The sequence below is a fragment of the Cephus cinctus genome, unplaced genomic scaffold (assembly GCF_000341935.2).
Source record: "Cephus cinctus unplaced genomic scaffold, Ccin1 Ccin1_scaffold1121, whole genome shotgun sequence".
Classification (NCBI taxonomy): Eukaryota; Metazoa; Arthropoda; class Insecta; order Hymenoptera; family Cephidae; genus Cephus; species Cephus cinctus.
The window spans coordinates 27036-33909 of NW_014333627.1; the positions used below are offsets into that span (position 1 = coordinate 27036).

General features: G+C 43.6%; 1 protein-coding gene across 1 annotated transcript in view; it reads left to right on the forward strand.

Annotated features, from left to right (window-relative positions):
- LOC107272182 overlaps window positions 1-6385 on the forward strand; it is a 22074-nt gene extending 15689 nt beyond the window's left edge. Inside the window, exon 4 of the mRNA XM_025089474.1 lies at window positions 5224-6385. The gene's annotated coding sequence lies outside the window, so the exon portion shown is untranslated. The remainder of the gene's footprint in view (window positions 1-5223) is intronic.
- Window positions 6386-6874: the final 489 nt, after the last annotated feature.

Genomic DNA, 6874 nt, shown 5'->3' on the forward strand with positions numbered 1-6874 from the left:
AATAGCCAAATCCGAGAACTAATCATTCTGATTGGTCGAGAGCCTTATAGCCGATAACTCATCTATCTCCTTCGAGTCGTCCCTTTAAACCAAATCGAGAGCGTTCCTTAACGAATCGGTACGTAACTTCTGAAGATCCTCCACGGCCGCTTCCCGAGAGCATCGGGCGACAGCTGGGCACCACGTCCTTAACTCGGGCAGGAGGTTCCTCTCCTGCCCTTAACCGTATAAAAGCTACCTCCGCCCGCTCTACAGCCCTTTTCCCAGCCCGGGCTTCTGCCGGTCCGTGGAGACGTCTCCGACGGGTACTCTCCTCTGCCGGGCAACTCGGTGCGTCGAGACTATCTCCCCACGGCAGATTCGAGTCCCTCGACCTCGACCAAACCATAACGAAATCTTACGAGAGCCTTGACATAACTATACGAATCAACCCGAGAGCGTAGCTTCTGAGCAGGGTACGACCCGAAGGGAACCAGAAATCGAGAACGTTATCTGTATCGGTAACCGGAGCCGCCTTGGGACCGTGATTCGAAAAATCACGTCACAGCATCTTTGCACATTGACCGATTACTCAATGATCTAGGCGTTCGTTACAGGCCAAAAGAAGACTGCTCGTTTCATGGGTTAAACGAGGGCAGATTTCGAGCTAAAAAGTATTTTTTCTGAGAACGGGACTGAACTTTTAGGTGTTAGTAATGTTTTCAGCAATAGAGAAAAGCTTGGTACTGCAACTGTTAATTAAATTGCTACTTAGGCACACATGCAGTAAGGAGACGATAGAGTCGCATGAGCTTACCAACTGCAGACCGTTGTCTTTTCCAAATTTATCCATTCAATTGAATTTCACGCTTAGCTACCACGAACCATTGCGCTCACCTCGTGACCCAAATTATTTGCTCCTGCGAAACGGAACGCGACTAATTCTCATTGCAGGCGGAACTGAATCTCCCGAGCCATCTCTACCGCCCACAGTGCCTAGCATTGCGTCAAATCAGCCAAACAAGTTTACGAAACTTAACCCATTTTAGTATATCATCCCGAACGGCGCACTGCCGCTTTATCCCAAAATCAATATTTCCCAAGAAGCCACCGTCCTCTCATTCCTACCGCTCATTGCCGACAGTCGCCCAGACGGACACTACTTTTTCAGCCTTTCTTTGCCTTCGTGAACATTTCACTATTTCGACCTCAGGTGGAAATCTCACGTGGAAACCAAATTTAAATGTATATACAAGGTTATGAGAACTACTGCTCGAAAATTGGATATTTTGGGATTACGATAATCACCATGGCAAGCTGACTCGATTACTGTAATTTAGCGATAACCAACCCCACATACTTCTCCTTCGTGGCACAGCACAGAAATCTCTGTGTCTGCCGCTTTTTAATAGAAGCGAGAGAAGCTTTTTAGTCGCGAGAGTAGGCAGAATATGAGATGAAACCGAAAGTTCGGGAAAGTAGTACGTTTTGAAAAATGACGACTTCAATAACTGACGACACTTGCCGTAAGGCATTGGCTAATGTGCTGTATACATGTATGACGATGCTCTAACATGGAATCTGGATAGTTATATCTCATGGCGCAGTAAAAATATATAACACTGGACGTCCCGTGGCAAACAGTAAGACTGGGTGTTCTATTTCCTTCGTGCATTCCCAGGATGCAGGCACATAAAAACTCGTTTCAAGATATTCATCTGCATTCAAGATTAATTTTTTTTGTTCAAAATTTGTGTATATTTGTATGTATTTCTGAAAAAAAATAGACTTGTAAATTAAAAAATTATATAGGAAAAGTAAGACACGCACAATGGAAAATGAACGAGAATAAAATAAAAATAAGAAGACAGAAAGAAAGAAATAAGGAAAGCTAAGAATAAGTTAAAAAATAAAGAAAAATGAAACTAACAAAGCAAGGAATACAAGTATAGGAGAAAACAAGAAATAAATATTGAAAAAAAGGAACAAGAAGAAGGAAAGAAAGGAAATGTGATTGTGCCGCGTACGCAAGTTGCTCAATAATTAAAGGTAAAACCGAACGGGAAGTGACTGTCGGAACGTAAGAAGTTGTGCAGGATGGAACTTCCTGTACATTAAGTTAGACAACAGTCTTGTTGCATTTACAAGGGTATACTCCAGTACTAGCATCGCAGGTACTACCGAACTCCATACACACGCTCTCTTGTTTGTTAACAAGCTATTAAGGGTCGCTATTATGCAAGCTCCTGGACGATGTTAATGGGTATCGCGTAAGGATCATAGATGCCAGAAACACGCGGTCCACCTAACTCTCGTGTGCCAAGCAACTCCTATAGGACGAACTCAACTCCTGCAGCTCTCTGTACATCCCACTTGGTGAGAAGCTAGTCAGACTCCTCTACGGTCGACATAAAATCGCTTGCTGTTTGCATTGGTTCCCAAAGTCAAATTTTTCCCTCCTTTACGATGCGGACAACTTCCGGTTCGTCGAGTACTCGGCTTTACGAAATTTTATCCAACTTTTCACCCTCTGATGATCCCTGCAGCATCTCTCCTACGGCACGAGATTCCCTTGTCGTCCCAGTATCTAGTAGAGTTCAGGAGAACTGGATGACCGGTAGAACTGGCATGACTGTACGATATAGAATTTTCCACGATAGGAAGTCTGGATCCGACAGCTGAGCTGTTTGTCGTTTGCCGTTTGCTTTAGTCACGCCTTGCGTCCTCCATTCTCCATTCGAGTGAACCTCTCGGATCCTTTGCTTAAACTAGCCTCTCGTACCTCGAGGCTCCAGAGAATCCTTATGGCGAACACACAAATACGCATGCTGTAATGTGCTTTATTGCACCTAGTTAGCAAGGGTGACTTCCCCCCCCCTTCTAATTAGAATAAATGAGAACAATTCAAGAGTACCCGACCCAGCGCTAATCGGATTCGATTCAATTGATCCAGGACTCCCTTCTTCTCATTCTGTCTCCCTGAGCTCTGTTCTTCGCTGCTGGATATATAATATATGCTGTGGCCAGGAGATTATGGTACCGGACCGACACGGAGGTCAGTTGTAATTTATATTTAAAAGTGCATAGTGATTGCGACTCGGCCTATGCTGTGTCCATTCGCAAGTGACTTATATTAAATTTGCATCCCTGGAGGAGGTTTGGTCTCTTCTTGTTCGACGCGCAGATTCAAACGACTTATCAGTTTCCCTAAATAAGTCAGTTTTTCGTAATTGTTAATTTTATTATTCTTTAGTTTATGCACCTGGATGAGGATAAAACACTATGGTTTTTAAGTTTTGCTTTCACAGATTTGTCAAATATTTTTTCAGTTTGGCTTCTTTTTTTTTCCTTTTTTATACGATAAACCGCGATGATCTATTTTTCTATGAACACTATTTCATTAACGACTGGCCTGTTAATCCTTGAATGTAGACATACTTAAATCTCTGATAACACGAGGGCACTACTGTACGGGATAGGAAAGGCATTTTCCGTAGGCCGTAAATGGGCACAGTGACCTAGTAAAGGGGATAGTCATGACGTCACTCAACATCTCTCCGACAACGTTCTGTGGGGTGGTTACACAAGTTAGGTGATCGATAATATACTCCATGGGGTAGATTGTGCAAAGGTTCCTTTATGGATGCTTCGGTCGTTAAAAACTATCTCATTTCTTAATGCTGCATGCTCTGCATAGTCTCTTGGTTCTGCAGGGCCATATTGTTAATTCAGAAGCGATGTATTTAATGCTTCCTGAATTCGAACCATGGGGACACAGATTGGCGTTCATAAAAGTGGACTTACTAACATTTTTCTAAGCCGCACGTCGGATCATTGACTGTTTTGACAAACAAGAATGACAGAGTCCGTTAGGGATGGGAATTTCTGCCAGGATTTTTATCGGATCCAGTTTTCCCTTGGGATATGGTGCTAAGACGATAGCAACACTGACACTGACACTAACACTGTCTGGTAATCGTCTTTTGTTCCATGGACCCCGTAGTTCATCGGGACGATCAGACACAGCGGGGCGCCCAATTCCATCCTTTGAGAAGCAGAGCAGCGTCGCGAACCGTGCTTCTTATATTCTGTTATTCCATACGAGTAAGATACGCGTAAGCATTCGTCCACTTATCTTTCTATTTTTCATTCTTTTTTTGTTATTCATTACATCCATCAGCTTGACTGTTCTTACTCAACGTCTATTCTCTTGGGTTATAGTGACCTGGGAATTCTAATTGACGAATTTTCAAACGTGGACGTCGTGCGAATTGCGTAATATTTTTTACGGTGATGATGACGCGCTGGCAGGAGGGAGAATGAAAAATAAAGGAAGCGAGAAAAAGGAGAGAAAAGACATCTGAGCTCTAATTACCGGATCCGCGTTTCGATCGGTAAATTCTTAACGTAGCCTACGGTCATTATCGCGTACGAGAGAGTAATTAATTTTACTCGGTCGCTCCTACCAGCCAATGGACGTTCACCATTTTCTTACGCAGTTCCGCAGGTGAATTTCGTGCTGGTATTTGTGATTGTCAATGAAAGTTTTAGGAATTGCAAGGAAATTCATGCTGTGTGAATTCAGTCTAGTATACGCTTTAAATGTACAAAACAGTCGGGTAGAATCCCATTTAAAAATAATTACGGACTTGCAATGATTTGCTGTGCGTTGCTCACTGTTAATTTCTTATGATCTCCAAGTATAATAAGGTAATTAATTACGGTCTGTGCAACTGGCTACAAGTCAAATGAATCCCTTGTTTAAGAAATTGTTTTCATCAGTTCTTGGTAGTCAGTTCGCTCTTCCGTGACAATTATCGATTAGTATCGGATCCATCTAATGATTCCTCTAAATTTTCTCATTCTTCTTACGATACTCGTCTTCACAAAATCGCAGAAAATTGATCTCTCACGAATAAAAATCAATTAGCATGCAGTTGGATATACCAGTTGATCATTCAGAAAAAGTATAGCCGCAGTGTATAGCTATATCACATACAGATCTTTCAACTGTTTTTTTTTGTATATGTATACTATATATGTGATATATACACACATAAAACTTATATGCACTTATATCTCGCAAATGTTTTTATGTCTTATATTATACATATAATATGTATGTATTATATTTTATGTCGTTGAAAAAAAACATATTTTGCGTATATTTAAATATATTAAATTTGCATCTTCTGCTATTGCATTAGATTTCTCTTAGTAATCCTTTGTTTTTGTCATTGCCAGGTATCGGTCGATCGGCATCCCCACTCCAGGGTATCGTTGACGCTCCCTATACAAATTCGAATTGAAAAATTCGCTTACACTCGTGCTGTGTACCAAGGACAAATCGAGCAACATTGTGGCGTCTCGCTCGCACCATAGTGTTCTCTGCGTTGCGCGCGCGGGCCAAGATAGGGGATCAGTATACCTGACCGCGCTGTGTCAACAAGCTGGACATCTTTAATGACGCTCAGTGTATACAATGTTATTGCAAGATCCGTCGTGGAAGGGCAGCACTGCCAATCGGTACTCGAATTGGAGGGGGTACTCAGGGGAAGCGGAGGAATGTATCGGCTCGGAACCACAGTCCATCGCGAGCCTTTGTGCATCATTTTTGTCGCGAGTCATTCGGTACGTTTTCACCTTATTTCTATACATTCTTCATTATCATATTTTCCACTTACATCTCTTCCACGATACATTTATCACTTATTCATCTACATCTCTCTCTCTCTGTCTCTCTCTCTCTCGTTTTCTTTCTTTGTGTTACATATTTTCCTAATTTCTTCCGCTGGGCTATACCTTCTTCGTGATATCACTTTGGTATCACAGTAAACTCCGCAGCAAATATGCCAAGACGGTTTGAGCGGTGGGGAGTCATGGGTTGGCGTCGGCATCCCTTTCTGCGCTCTCTAGGGGAGCGGTCACGTCAATCTGCGTTCGCTTGTGCTACTCCACTTGGCGTATGGGACCTCAAATCCCGGTAACTTCTAATCACCCTCTGCAGGAAACACTTTGCGCGCTGATCTAGGGTTAACGTGGTTCGTCTTCGGAGATCGAACGTGGTTCCTTACGTCTAACCTGCCCTAGCTTCGGCTTTGCGGCGGGCAGTGACGAAGGTTGAAGCGTAAATTCAAGTCCCCTCGGGGACTACCGGCCTCGGTCGGTGCTGATGCCCAGTGATTCGTTGCGGTCGACTCGGCTAGGGGTGATCGCGAACTTTCATAGCCTGGCTCCTTTTCCCGTGTTCTGGTTCTGCGACACAAGCAACTGCTTAGTCCAGGCCATTCACATATGCTCATGTTGTTCAAAGTCTGTACTCATGTTTGTCAATGCTTTGTGTCCGCGACCAAAGTCTGTCGAAGGTCGGAAGCCGCTTCGCGGCCCTTTAAGCTCTTGCGTCACAGCAGTCCGCTGTTACTTCGGTATCTGTTAGCCGGACCTCCGTTGTCCGTAGGGGTTGGGCCCGATAGCGTGTATTCCGTACCCTAGCCTGCTTAATCCGGTCCATCGCGCTTGTCCCCGGTCAAGCGTCATGTCTGTAACAACCATTCCCTATCAATATCATCAGATACGTTTGAATAAGTGCGTCGCGAATACATTATCTAAAGTTCGCGGAAATTCGCGTAGTGGTCTATTCGTAACAAATGAAGAATTAGTCCGCAACCGAAAATACAGGAAGTGCAAAATACAGGAAGTCAAGGGCTGGAATCGTCAAGTCGTCACCAGAATGCACCTCGAGTGTCGAAAGATGTACTGGACCAATGAACAATACAAATGGACAAGGATAGATCGGACTTATATTTGTGGGAGATTTTGGTGATGCATTCCGAAAGTGTTCCCATGGTGCGCGATAGTGTCTGGCTATATCTCCAGCCATTCTTGTTTCCGAGTG